This window comes from Homarus americanus, unplaced genomic scaffold, assembly GCF_018991925.1.
Source record: "Homarus americanus isolate GMGI-L3 unplaced genomic scaffold, GMGI_Hamer_2.0 scaffold14467, whole genome shotgun sequence".
NCBI lineage: Eukaryota > Metazoa > Arthropoda > Malacostraca > Decapoda > Nephropidae > Homarus > Homarus americanus.
In genome coordinates this window covers 5,635,166-5,649,139 of record NW_024733734.1, presented here as the reverse complement: position 1 = coordinate 5,649,139, position 13,974 = coordinate 5,635,166, and the positions used below count along the sequence as shown (strand labels likewise).

The window sequence follows — 13,974 nt, the reverse complement described above, 5'->3', positions numbered from 1 at the left end:
TGGACTGACAGATTCTCCTCCATGAACATCCTCTCTCCTTCTTGAAGTGGAAGGCTGAGGGATAGCATCTTGTTCCCTCTGCCTTTTACTGAAGAAAGTGTCAATTGTGGTCTGTGGGGCATCTGTCCTCCTCACCATTAATTTATGTTTAAAGAAGGAGACCACTGAGTCCTTAACATGACACAAAGTTAGTTCAGTTTTTTCCACTTCTGGGTGCTTTGAAGCCAGTTCCCTGAACTTCTCCCAGTGGTAAATCACATCTTTCAACTGTTTAGCTGACATATGGTCATCACTTTCAATATCCTCCTCACCACTGTCAGCCTCTACCTGTAACATCTCATCCAGTTGTTGTAAGTCATCAGGAGTAAGTTCCTCCTCATGAGACATCACAAGCTCTTCCACATCCTCCTCCTCCACTTCAAGGCCCAATGACTGACCAATGGACACAATCTCCTTGTCCAACTCTGTTTCTTCCTCAAATCCCTCAAAATCATGGACTACTGATGGCCACAGTACTTTCCATGAAGAATTGAGGGATCTAGTGGAGACTTCTTGCCATGATGACACAATCAATTTTACAGCCTCCAGGACGTTGAATTGTGTCTTCCAGAACTGTTTCAGTGTTAGTTCAGGATCATTGGAAGTTGCCTGATGACACCTCCTAAACATTTTCTTCATGTACAACTTCTTGAAGTTGCTGATCACATTCTGGTCCATTGGCTGTATGATTGATATAGTGTTTGGAGGCAAAAACAACACTTTCACAAAGTCAAATTGATACTCCAAATTGCTGGCAAGGTCAGGGTCATGACCAGGAGCATTATCCATGAGGAGAAGAACCTTTAAAGGGAGTTTATTGGTGGTTAGGTAGCTCTTGACAGAAGGGCAAAACACATCAACAGCTCATTCATTAAAGAGCTGTCTTGTCACCCATGCCTTACGGTTGGACTCCCAATAAACTCCAAGCTTTGTTCTTACCACTTTCTGTTGCTTGAACACCCTGGGGTTTTTAGAGTGGTAGACAAGCATAGGCTTCAGTTGGAAATCCCCTGAAGCATTGGCACCAAGCAATAGAGTGAGACGGTCTTTCATGGGTTTATGACCAGGTAAAGAGGCTTCATCTTTGGTGATGAATGTTCTTTTGGGCATCTTTTTCCAGAACAGCCCAGTTTTGTCCACACTGAACACTTGCTGTGGAAGATAATTTTCTTCTTCCATCAGTTTTTTAAATGCAACTAAAAACTTTGCTGCCCCTTCCTTATCAGCACTAGCAGCTTCACCATGCCTAACAACACTGAAAATGTCACTTCTTTTCTAAATTTTTTCGAACCAGCCTTTGCTGGCCCGAAAATCTTCAAATTCTGTGCCTGAAGAACCAGGTTGATCTGTCTTTAAATGTTCGTAAATCTCCCTGGCTCTTTCACAAATGAATTCAGTAGAAACTGAATCACCTTTCATCTGTTTTTCCCTAATCCAGATGATAAGTAACCTCTCAGTTTCTGCGATTAGGGATCTACTTTTAAACACTCTTGTAGATTTGTCTCTCACTTTCACTTCTTTAAATTTGTCTTTCTGTGCAAGAATTGTCGACACAGTTGATGCCGACATGCCATATTCTTTGCTAAGCACATTTGTTCTAATGCCTTGTTCATGTTTTTTTATGATTTCCTGCTTGGTTTGGATTGAAACAGCTTTTCTTGATCTCTTAGGCCCCATGCTGGATTCAAACAATGTCAACACGTGTTTTTCAAAGTTAAACTTGTTGTATATAAAGAATATTTTCTTTAAAATAACACTGCACTGCGCTATATATTGTCAATATGTAAAATAATTTTCAAAATGACCAATAATTTGCTTGGAAACACAGAAAAAAAGCATTTAGTTGAAGAGAGTCTCAAGCAAGATGTTACCTCCAGTGAAAACAGAGAGACTAACGCCTGTTTGCTGTGTTAAGAGGCTGGATGCCGAGCATTAAACTAGTCACTTTACCTTCAATTATGTTCAATAATTGTTAAAATGACTAAAAAATTGAAGATTAAACTTTTAAAATTATTGAATAGTAAAAACTTCTTGATATTTACTAAAATAGTAAGGAATTTAAGCCCTAGAACCGATTAATGTATTGGCGGACTAATACTAAAGCTGGTTGACCGGCCAGTGCAAGCGAAAACATGTTGAGGTCGGTTCGTAAGAAATTCGTTAACCGAATTTAAGAATCTTATGGGAGGCAGTTCGTTAACCGAAATTTCGTTAACCGAGGGACCACTGTAATGCTAAAGTTGCAATGGTTATTACTGTAGAAGTCATTTTTTTTCTACTGTGATTCTGTATTGCTGTGTGTTTTTTTTTTTATTGTTACAAGGTTAAAATTATACAAGTTTATTAAATTATTATTATTGCGTATTGTATTTCATATTTTTGTGGGAGGCATTGCAAGTTATGACACGTTTAGAAGTACAGTCCCTTTCCATTGGCCTACAAAATGACTCGCGTAGTGAGTGTGAATTAGTATATCTGATGGTGTTTGGCATGTTTGCTTCCCTCAATGGCCTGACAGATAGATATGTCTCTTTACAATTTAAAATTTTTAATTACAGATTGCTCCAGGATGTCCCCTGGGTGGCTGGTCGGCCCACAACAGGTCCTACCTGGGGATGACGGCACACTGGCTGGACCCCAAGACCCACAAGAGACAGCACGAGGCCATGGTGGACACCCATTACAAGTTCCACCTGCAGGACAAGGTGACCAGGACCATGACAGACAACAGCAGCAACTTCGTCAAGGCGTTTGTGCAGTTTGGCACTGAAGCCGAACTCTTGCCAGACATTCCTGAGCCTGCTGCTGATCCAGACATGGAGGTGCGTCGAGAATGTGGACCTGGACGTGGATTCCGAGGCTGGTGATATGGACGAAGCTGAGTACATCTCTGTTGATGCCGCCCTTGACGAGTCCAGCGACCTGGGCCTCAACCTGCCAGTGCACATGAGGTGCGCAGCCCACACTTTCAACTTGGTAGCCAGCGTGGAAGCTGACAAGGCTCTTAACAGTGCTTCGTTCAAGTCGGCCTACAGGAAGGCCATGTCCAAGGCACAGGCGCTGTGGAACCTGCAGAGCCGCAGCACAGTGGCGGCAGACAGCATTCTGGACACGTTGAAGAGGAGGCTGGTGGTCCCCAACAGTACCAGATGGAACTCGAACTATGACTCTGTTATTGTCCTCAACAATCTGCTGGAGAAGAAGAGGGGAGCTATCCACAAGGTGATGACGCAGCTGAAGCTGCAGACCTTCACTGATTCTGAGGTCGGCTTCCTGACGGAGTACGCCCAGGTGATGTCCAATGTTGCCAAGGCCTTGGATAAGATCCTGGGGGAGGACCAGGCCAACTGTAGCAGCTACCGTCAGGAAGTTGAAGGAGGCCAAGTCCAAACGTCTCCTATACTGCAGTCCTCTGGTAGACGTGATACTGGCAGACATCACAAAAAGGTTTGGGCTCCTCCTAGAAGACCAGGAGTGCCAGCTGGCTGCTGCCTTCCACCCCAAGTTTCGCCTGTTCTGGCTGGAGCAGTATAATAACAACCAGCTCACCAGGGTAAAGAACGCCATGGAGACCGTCGTGGAGAGAGCCCTGATGGAGACCAGTGAGGAGGGCAGCATCAATGAGGATGAGGAAGATGACTTCTTCAGCAGCATCACTCAGTCCTGGGAGAGCAGGAGCCACAGGTCACTGAAGTCCAAGGCACAGAACTTGGTGAAGACCTGGCTGGAGGCCGGCTCGAAGGAGGTCCTGACTGACGTCGCCTTCTTGGGTGAGCAGGTCTTGATTGACCTGTTCAACAAGTATAACACCGCAATCCCATCCAGTGCTGCAGTTGAGCGCCTATTCTCTATAGGCAAAGATATCTTGAGGGCCAAGAAAGCCACCCTGTCAGATGGCAACTTTGAGAGGCTGATGTTTATGAAGGGCAACCAACATCACGTCGGGGCAATGGAGAAGGCCCAGCCACTGCAGCCAGAGTGAATGGAATTTTTCGATTATTAAAGTTTAATACTTTTTTTTTACAGTAAATAAAGGCTGTCAGTGTATGTTCAAAGAATCATAGAATGTAATTGTAAACTAATGTATAATTTAATTTCTCATTTATTTGTTAATTTAATTAGGATTTTTTTGTGTCAATATATTTGGTTATGCTAAGTACTGCATAAGTTCATAACCAGGATGTCATCCAAGGTGTGTGTGCCAAACAAAATTTTCTAAAAACTTACTTTTCATTAAGTTTAGAGTTTTCTGTTTATTAACATGACTAAGACCAACAATAAGTTATATAAAAATGCACTGGTATAATGTGTATGTGGTTGGTATTGCATATTTACATGAATAATGAATAAGGCCGATAGGTTGTATGAGAATGCAAATTAATTATTTGTGAAATTGTGTACAGTGTACACCTTGATAAGTTGATCATCATCTGATCTTGGCATGATGCTATTTGCTACCTATGCTATACAGTACTACAGTTTTTGGATTCCTTTAATACTTTCTGTCTTTTCGTACAGTAAATAAAGATTATAAAGTGTATGTTGAAACTTGAATGTAAACTACTGTTTAATTTCATTTGTTCATGTAATTATTTATGTACACCTTGATTATCATCTGATCTTGGCATGCTATACCTTTTTGGAAAGCTCTATGTCTAAACTACAAGACAACATATGAAAATTTCAGCTCTCTAGGTCTGTTTTTAAGGGTTTTAGAGCCCCCCCCCCCCCCAAAAAAAAACGAAGCTTAATTCATATAATAAAAGTTAGCGGTTAGCGTTAGCTTCCGCTATCTTTTTTAGCTGTTTAGCGGTTTAGCGTTAGCAAAGTTAACTTTTTAGTTAGCAGATTAGCGGATAGCGAAGCTTACTTTTCGTTTAGCTGTGCCCACCACTGGTTATTTTGTTTGGAACTTTATTGTCCAGTGTTAGCATAGGAGGTAACCTGCAATGTTTGGTAGGGTCAAACTGGATAACACTCTTCCTGTATGTGTCTCGAGCCAGAGCTCAAACCCATGACTTAATGGTGAGAAAAACGAGCATTATCATTGCACCTCCAGCAATTTCTCCAATACTGTACAGTATTCTAATGACATTCAAAAGGTAAGAAATAAGTTTCTTCTGCTATAGAATTGTTCCTAAATTGGATCATAATAACATTCAATGTTGTAAACTACTGTATTACGAATTCCTACAACCATTTTGAAATACAATATTATACTTGTAATCTGAAGTTGTTTGTTAACGCAGGGCAGTCAAGTACAGGCAGTCCCCGAGGTATGAACGCCCATAAAGTGGTCCCTCGGTTAACGAACAGTTCGGTTAATGAACAAAACTTCGATTAGAGAAATCCTTACGAACAACACGTTTTGTTGTGAGCATCAGCTTATCAGCTGATGGGCTAGTCTGCCAATTCAGTAATCTGTTCTATGTTTACATTCGTTTCCAGTGGAGTAAATATCAAGAAAGTTGTGCTCTGTAATATTTTTGCATTTTTTATATTAAAATTATTAGTCATTTTAAAATTTAGTTAACATAATGATAATATATGCAGTACAGGGAACAAGTTTTTTGTGCGCCCATCAGCCGCTTGACTCACCCACCAGGCGTCAGTTTGGCTTTGTTTACAGTGTAGTGAACATCGACTTTGTTGGTGTCTTGAATATTTTAGCATTTTTACATAAAAATTATTGATCATTCTGAAATTTAGTTAACATATTGATAATATATAGCGCAGCGCAGTGTTGATTTAAATAAAATAATCTTAAATTACATCAAGTGAACATAAAATTTTATTGGTGAAATGACAGCATCAAGCATGGGTCCCCTGAAAAGTGATTTCTCATCCATCCCCACTTCCTTCTCTTCTCCCTTCTCCTCCACCCCCACTTCTAATTCCCATCATCATCATCAACCAGGAACCTTCTACATACACACCTCAAAGTAAGTGTACTTTACTGCATTTTTTTTTTACTTTGTACTGTATGTACTTTTTTGTGAGCTGGAACAAACAACCCGATATCCCATTGAAGCAATGGATTCGGTTTATGAAATTTTCGGTTAACGAACGACTCTGTGGAACGAATTGTGTTCGTTAACCGAGGGACCACTGTATGTATATATGTATATGTATATATATATGTATGTATGTATGTATATATATATATATATATATATATATATATATATATATATATATATATATATATGTATATATATATATATATATGTATATGTATATATGTATATATATGTATATATGTATATATATATATATATATGTATATATATATATTTATATGTAAATATATATATATATATATATATATATATATATATATATATATATATATATATATATATATATATATTTATATATATATATATATATATATATATATATATATATATATATATATATATATATATATATATATATATATATATATATATATATATATATATATATATATATATATATATATATATATATATATATATATATATATATATATATATATATACAGTAATACCTCGGTTTGCGAGGTTCTCATTTACGTGGTACCCCGCCAGAACCGGAATTCCCAATTTATGCAGTGCATCTACTCATATACGCGGGAAGCGGCGCGGGCAGGGTGCACACAAGGTCGCCCAGTCATCAAAACATTACCGAGTTCTTCACCCGCCACCCACAACAGCCGACCCAAGTCAGTGATAGTGAGGATATGGACTTATATGGACTTTGAGGGTTTTGACAAAGAGGCCCTGCAAACCTCTGTGGTGGATAGTGATACAATTGATACAAGTGATACAGGTGAGGGCCAATAATCTGCCCTCTGCCTCGGAATCAACCCGCCATCCCCGTGTGCCCAACCATCTTTTTCTATTAGTTTTAATAAAATTATGTTCTTGGAGTTGCCCAGTCTCTATTTCAATTACAGTGAACCTCACTTTACGCGTTAATTCAACCCCACGGTGTCCAAGGTAAAGTGAGAGAAACGTAAAGTGAACAACATAACATATGGGATTAATTGAAATAGAGACCAGGCCGACCCCAAACTCCACTTTTTTTTCAGACACAATACCTACGCTAGTAAAATAACTTCTAATTTTATGATGGTGCACACACTTAATAATTAAGAGAAATATCAATAATATTAGGTTTTTACTTTATATATATATATATATATATATATATATATATATATATATATATATATATATATATATATATATATATATATATATATATATATATATATATATATATATATATATATATATATATATATATATACAGTACAGTATTACCTCGCTTTACGTGTTTTTTATTAATGCTATGGGTAATCTGCCAGACCCGAATGCTCACTTTTACGAGGCGGTACTTGAGCACGCTGGATAGCGGCTGGCGGTCATCTGCTGCGCCACCATTTTTGGCTTGAAACCCCGCCATCATGCCATGTTGGGTAGCATGAGTAGGTTGGGAGTGTATGTTTTGTTATGCTATCGGTGACGTCCATATGACATATTGGACTGATTCCAAGCATCTTACCTCCTCCCCGCTAGCTGTGGATAATGATACCAAGCTGCTGAAGCCCTGACCTACCCGCCAGTTACACCCTCCGGCTACACCATGTATATCGGTATCTATTGTCTCCAAATGGCTGCCACCAGACCACCACACTATCACCACAAAGAACCTTGCAATACCTGGACCCACCTAAGAAGATAATGACGGCTCCTAAGCTACGAAATTAAATACAAGATCATCCAAGAGTTGAGAAAGGAACAAGACAGGTTGATCTCGCCATGGCCAGCATGGTGTTAACGACCCACAATCCCATCAAGAAGGATGCAGCCAAGATAAAAGAGCATATGAACATCACAAAGTTCTACAGGTGCTTCCATGATCAAGTATTTCCACAACCAGGTGCTTCTCAAGACGGAAAATATTTGTAGGCTACTGGTGGCCAGGGCGCGACGAACATGGCGGACACCGCAGTTAAAGGACGTGACGCGTAACTGTATGCTACAGTGTCAAGATGGAATTGCAGAGCCCAAACCCTTAATGCTTCCTCTGGGTGGTTACAGAGGTTTAAGAAGAGGAACAAGATCATCAATATCAACATTGGTGGTGAAGAAGCTAGTGCTGACCGTGTTGCAGCTAGGAACCTCCTGCTTTACGTGAGATTATGGAGGAAGGACAGTACACCGACATCAGGTGTTTAACATGGACGAATCTGGTCTTTGGAAAGCTACCTTCCAAGACCTTTCATGTAGAGAATGCCAGCAAGATTCGGGCCGAAGTTGCAGAAGGAGGATCACCGCCACCAATGCCTCCGGTACCTATAAGCTCGTCGGTGATCCACACAGCACCTAGCCAAGATGCCTACAAAAAACCATGGACATGACCAAGCTAAATGTCCACGGCTGACCGCCACGTAAAGGGCGTGGATGTTCTCTACACTGTCCCTCTCCATTGATGACTGTTTTGTTCCGATGTGAAGAAATTCTGGAGCAACAGAATGTGCCATTCAAGATTTTGTTGTTACTGGACAACACCAGGACATCCGCCTCTACTGTTAGATCACACCCCAACGTAAAAAGTGGTCTTCCTTCCTCCCAACACTACGTCTATATTACAGCCCATGGACCAAGAGTTAATCTGTAATGTAAAAGCTGCATTCTCTACTAAAAAATTCAAGCTCCTGAATACACCAACACCAGGGAAGAGTTACGAACATGGAGTGACACCACCACCGATAGCAAGAGCGAGATACGGGGATCAACAGTTGGCAGAGCAACAAGTACTTTTAAACAATTCTGGAATATTCAACATCAAGAAAGCTGTGGACTTCAGGAGGGCATGGGATCAGCTGTCTGTAGCAACTGTTCGTCACGTATGGAGACATGTGTTGCAAGGCATTCCGCCGTTAGCAGAGTCAATCTGTGACTGGTGAGGTTCAGACTGTTGTAGCAGTGGACCTTGCCAGAGAAGGCGAAAACAGCAGCTGTAGGCTTCCACACCACCAATCTATCGGCGACCTCGGAGGTGATAAGGATCCTGATGTGACTACCACCAGATGGTAAATGATGATGGCGTCAGTGAAGAGCAGGTGGTGCGTCATCCCAAGAAGAACGCCACTTATCCCATAGTAATGTTAGGGGTGCCATCGAGTGTTTTGAGAAAGTCAAGCTCCCTCTTCTCGGCAACCCTGATTCAAACAGGTAGAAAATCTTCACTACCCAGCTGTTGCAGACTATGGAGCCCTACATCAAGGTTTATCACAACAACATAAACACCAGCCGTCAGCAAAGCATAACAGAGTTCTTCGCTCAAGAACCCACCACAGCCAGCCCAAGCCAGTGATAGTGACAGTGGTAGAGACAGTGATGATGACTTTGAGGGATTTGTCAGGAGGTCCTGACAAGTGTGGATGACAGTGATGGTGACTCACCTGAGGCACAGTAGCCTGCCCTCTGACCTTGGAACCAGCCTCCATTCCCGCACGCCACCCATCTCTTCTACAACGTAAGTGTTAACCCCAACCTTGTTTTTCTGACCTAACCTTCAGTTTATTGACTGTTCCTTTCTATATCATGTGTGGGTGAATACCATCATAGAGTTAAGATGTTATTTTAGTAAACGATATTGTGTCGGGAAAGTGGAGTTTGGGGGTCGGCCCGTCTCTATTTCAATTAATCCATATGTTATGTTGTTCACTTTACGCTGGCCGGGCAGGTTGAATTAACAGGGCAGTATATATATATATATACAGACTAGAGTACAGTCTGTACTCACCCCGAAGATGTGAATTACACTAAAAGCTTGGGAACTTCGGTTTTCTCTTTCCTTGTATATCAGCATATACCTAGATCACGCAATACTCTACAGTGATTTATTTATATATATATATATATATATATATATATATATATATATATATATATATATATATATATATATATATATATATATATATATATATATATATATATATATATATATATATATATATATAATTTTGTATCAAAACCTGAGGATAACCATTGAGCGAATATTACTTCTGGTCAATTTTATAATACATCAGATTCTTCATGGTTATTAATATGTATTTTGTTATGTTTAGACAAGTCTAAGAAAATTGCCTTAAATTGTCTAAACATTATGAAATACATATTAAAAACTAAGAGAGGAAGACCGGTATATTACTATAAATTCACCTTATCCCCTAACCTAAATTTAAAATTTAAAAATTTGCTGCATGACCGAAACGATGGTTATTTTTCATTATCCACCCAACACCTTTTTTCACAGGAAAAATTATTTTTTTCATGAAGGTCTTGCTGTTTTAGATGATTCTGACATTTATCTTTGGGGCAAATAACTTTTATTTTAGTACCATTAGGTCAGGTTAGGTTAGAAGGACTGTTTTAGATGATTATAAATGTCAAAATCATCTAAAACAGCAAGACAACTAGAGAAAAAATTATTTTTCATGTGAAAAAAGGTGATGGGTGGTTAACAATAAATAACCAACACGATAATACTGTACTACTGCACCCACTATTTAACACAATTGCCGGTAAATATTTAGGATAAATTATGGTATTATTATGTCTACACACCGTTCATTCCTACCACTAATCTATTATTATATTCGAATAAGACGTCTAATTATAAGATAATTTTCATCTATTACATTACCGGCGGAAATGTATAATAACAGAGATAGCTTTTCCAAAATTTTCTCTATTTTCTTCCATTAACCTTCCGCCATTATCGCCTGCCTCCTCCAACACCGCGCCTTCGCCCCTTCATAAATCATCACGCGCATGCGCTCCCATACACGTCACGCAGCCAATCAAAAGCGTTTTTGCTTTTGGAACCAATAAAATGATTTTGGGTTTAATTCGCAGTATATTTGGACCAATCTGAGTTTTATTTTGGGTCTCATATTTTGAAATTCGAGTTCAGTTCACCATGGAAGTTCATGATGGGTGTCACTTTATATGGAGCTGATTAAGGTTTTTGGAAAAAAAGCGGAGAAACTATAGCATTTTTTCGATCGCATGGTGTTCTTCCAATCTCAGTAAAGTGTACTAAGAACAAGACAATGTAAATATCGCAGCAACATATGTGGCGCTAGATCCGATTATCTGTGGTCAAAAGCCGCAATGAAGTCAGCTGGCTGAACTTAAAGTCAATTGAAAACTTAATTTAATCTGAGTTAATAATCTGAGTTAATAGATCACGCATGTACCGAGGAGCGGTAATTACCAAGAACTTAATGTACTCCAATAATAAGAAAAAGTCAATCGATGGTCTATAATCATTTCGACTAGTATTTGGGTCACGGTCACAAAAATTGGTAAACTTTATTTAATCTGAGCAATAGATTGAGCGATGTACCTAACCTAACACAACTCAGATTAAATTAAGTTTACTAATTTTTGTGACTTATGACACCAAATAATAATCGAGAAGTGATTCACAGCCCGATTTACGCTAGGAACATCATTTGACTTCATTGCAAATTTGAGGTACAGTTGGGTATCGCCCCTCGGTAGCGCACGCGATCTATTAACTCAGATTATTAACTCAGATTAAATTAAGTTTTCAATTTTTTTTTGACTTTGTGACACCAAATACTAGTCGAGAAGTGATTGGCAGTCCGATTTATTCATGTAGGACGATTATTTGACTTCATTGCGGCTACATTTAGGTACATTTGGGTACATTTGGGTAATTAGTCGGATCGGGAATTGGGTAAGAATCCCAGAATGCAACGACGAACAAGAACCAGGCCAATAAGGTAAGAAATAGGTGATTCCATCATATGGTGAGAGTCAGTTGGGTTAGGTTAGGTTAGGTTAGGTTAGGTTAGGTTTGGTTTTTGTTTTTCTAGTGTTTTTTGCCATGATTTTTTTGGGGGGAAAACATCCAACGAAAAAAAAATCGAAAAAACGGCTAATTTCCACGAGAAATGAAGGTCATATTCGGTCTAAACACACAAATACACTAGAAAAATATATTTTTGACTTTCTAACAGAGAACGGTGTGACAATGCAAATTTACCTAAATTATTTTGCTTTTTTCTTTCTTCCCATATATTTACTGGTAAATATTTGGAATAAATTATTTTTTCTTTCTCCCCATATATGACTTAATATATAAGCAGGTGTTGGCAGCTTCTAAATATTAACCAAAATCAGCGGCGGTAAAGTCATCAATATTTACCACCAAAACTATTTCACTACTCAATCTATAGTATACCCCATACGAAGACAGCCCAATTGACAACTTCCTTGTGGTAGCCATTGTTAAATTGCCTTAAGGTTTACCTCTACTTCTATACCAGCATTGTCTGTGTATTTGATTAATCAATGTGAACATTTACAACGATTTTACCAATTAAATATCTATTTTACCTGTAGTTTACTTTAGATGTTTGAATGCTTCCTTTAGTGTTTACAGTGACGTCACAATCCCACTCTACCTGTGCCGTTCCTACCCAGCAGAGACTGACGGTGCTGTATATTCCAGACACAATCATTAGGACGATCGGTCTGAATCTATTTTTTAACCCTGTTGCGACTCCTTTGTTACTGGAGTACCCACGTTAGCTTGAACCTGGGACATTACTGAAAGGCAAAGGATTCATTTATCGTTTTACCACTTATCGCCTTTTTACTTTTATCCTCTTCACAACTGATCGGCTCGTTAGCCGCTTGGGCGATCGGTCACGTCTCTGTTACACTCTGTTGGCAAGTACTGGGCATGCACCTGCCCCTGAATGTACCTGAACCTGCTCACGTGTTGGTTAAGTCTTGTCTTGAAAGAGCTCACACTCGGTGCCGTCACAACACTTTCTGGTAGATTGTTCCAAGAGTTCACAACTCTCACTCCGAAAAAGTTTGCCCTCACAGTTTCCTGGACCTGCGGCTTCTTCATTCTTGAGCTGTGTCCGCCAGCTCCCAGAGAGGACATTCGACTGAGTAGTGCCCCTTGAGATGCTTATACACCTCAAATTAGGTTGCCCCTTGCCCGTCTGTAGTATAAACTAGGCAAGTTCAGGCGCTCCAATCTCTCAGGGTAGTTGAGGTGCCGAAGTGCAGGCACCAGTCTGGTGGTCCTCCTTTGAACATTTTCAACCAACTACTGACAGTCCCTAGCATATCTCGGGGACCAGACGGGGTGACAGTACTCCAGATGGAGAAGCACTTCACTCTTGAATATCGTTACGAGGGACGTTCATATATCTAGACTGTCCGTCTAGATATCTGAACGACCTTCTTATAAGACCCAATAATTTATTTATCTGATTAACCTTCTTCTCGCCCTTCTTGAAGATAGGACTCACATAAGCCACTTTCCAATCATTGGGGACCTTGTGTTCATCCAGGCATTTACTAACCAGGATCTTCAGGATCTCAGTAAGCTCGTTGCACAACTCTCTGACAATGTACACAGCCTTAACAACATCAACCTAGAGAAGTCGACTTGTGAAAGAGACCTAGGGGTATTTGTAAGCCCGGACCTACTGCCTAGAAAACAGTGCGTTAATGTTCGAAATAAGGCGAACAGAGTATTGGGTTTTATATCTATAAGTGTAAGTAATAAGAGTGCAGAGGTCTTATTGCAACTATATCTTGCGCTAGTCAGGCCGCACCTCGATTATGCGGTTCAGTTCTGGTGCCCTTATTATAGAATGGATTGTAGGGGTATCAGGATATTAATGTTGTCTAGCACTCAGGATGGAAGGAAACTCTAATGTGGTTTTCTTGTATATTATAAGTTATATGATAGACAGTCTGGTGCTGGAGGTGCCGTGTGGTGAGGGGCCAGCGTGGAGCTTGCTGGAGGAGGTGTTGCTTGTTCATGAAGATGGGCAGAATGAGAGTTGGTTGGTGAGGAAGCTCAGAGAAGGACAGC

At 39.7% G+C, this 13,974-nt stretch overlaps 1 protein-coding gene across 3 annotated transcripts in view; it reads right to left on the bottom strand.

The window, feature by feature from the left end:
* The window catches only part of LOC121869951 (kanadaptin-like), a 140,004-nt gene extending 127,300 nt beyond the window's left edge, over positions 1–12,704 (bottom strand). Inside the window, exon 1 of one of the 3 annotated variants that reach the window (XM_042371552.1) lies at positions 12,471–12,704. The gene's annotated coding sequence lies outside the window, so the exon portion shown is untranslated. The remainder of the gene's footprint in view (positions 1–12,470) is intronic. The other 2 variants (XM_042371550.1, XM_042371551.1) reach the window with 2 other exon arrangements.
* Between the last annotated feature and the right edge of the window lie 1,270 nt (positions 12,705–13,974).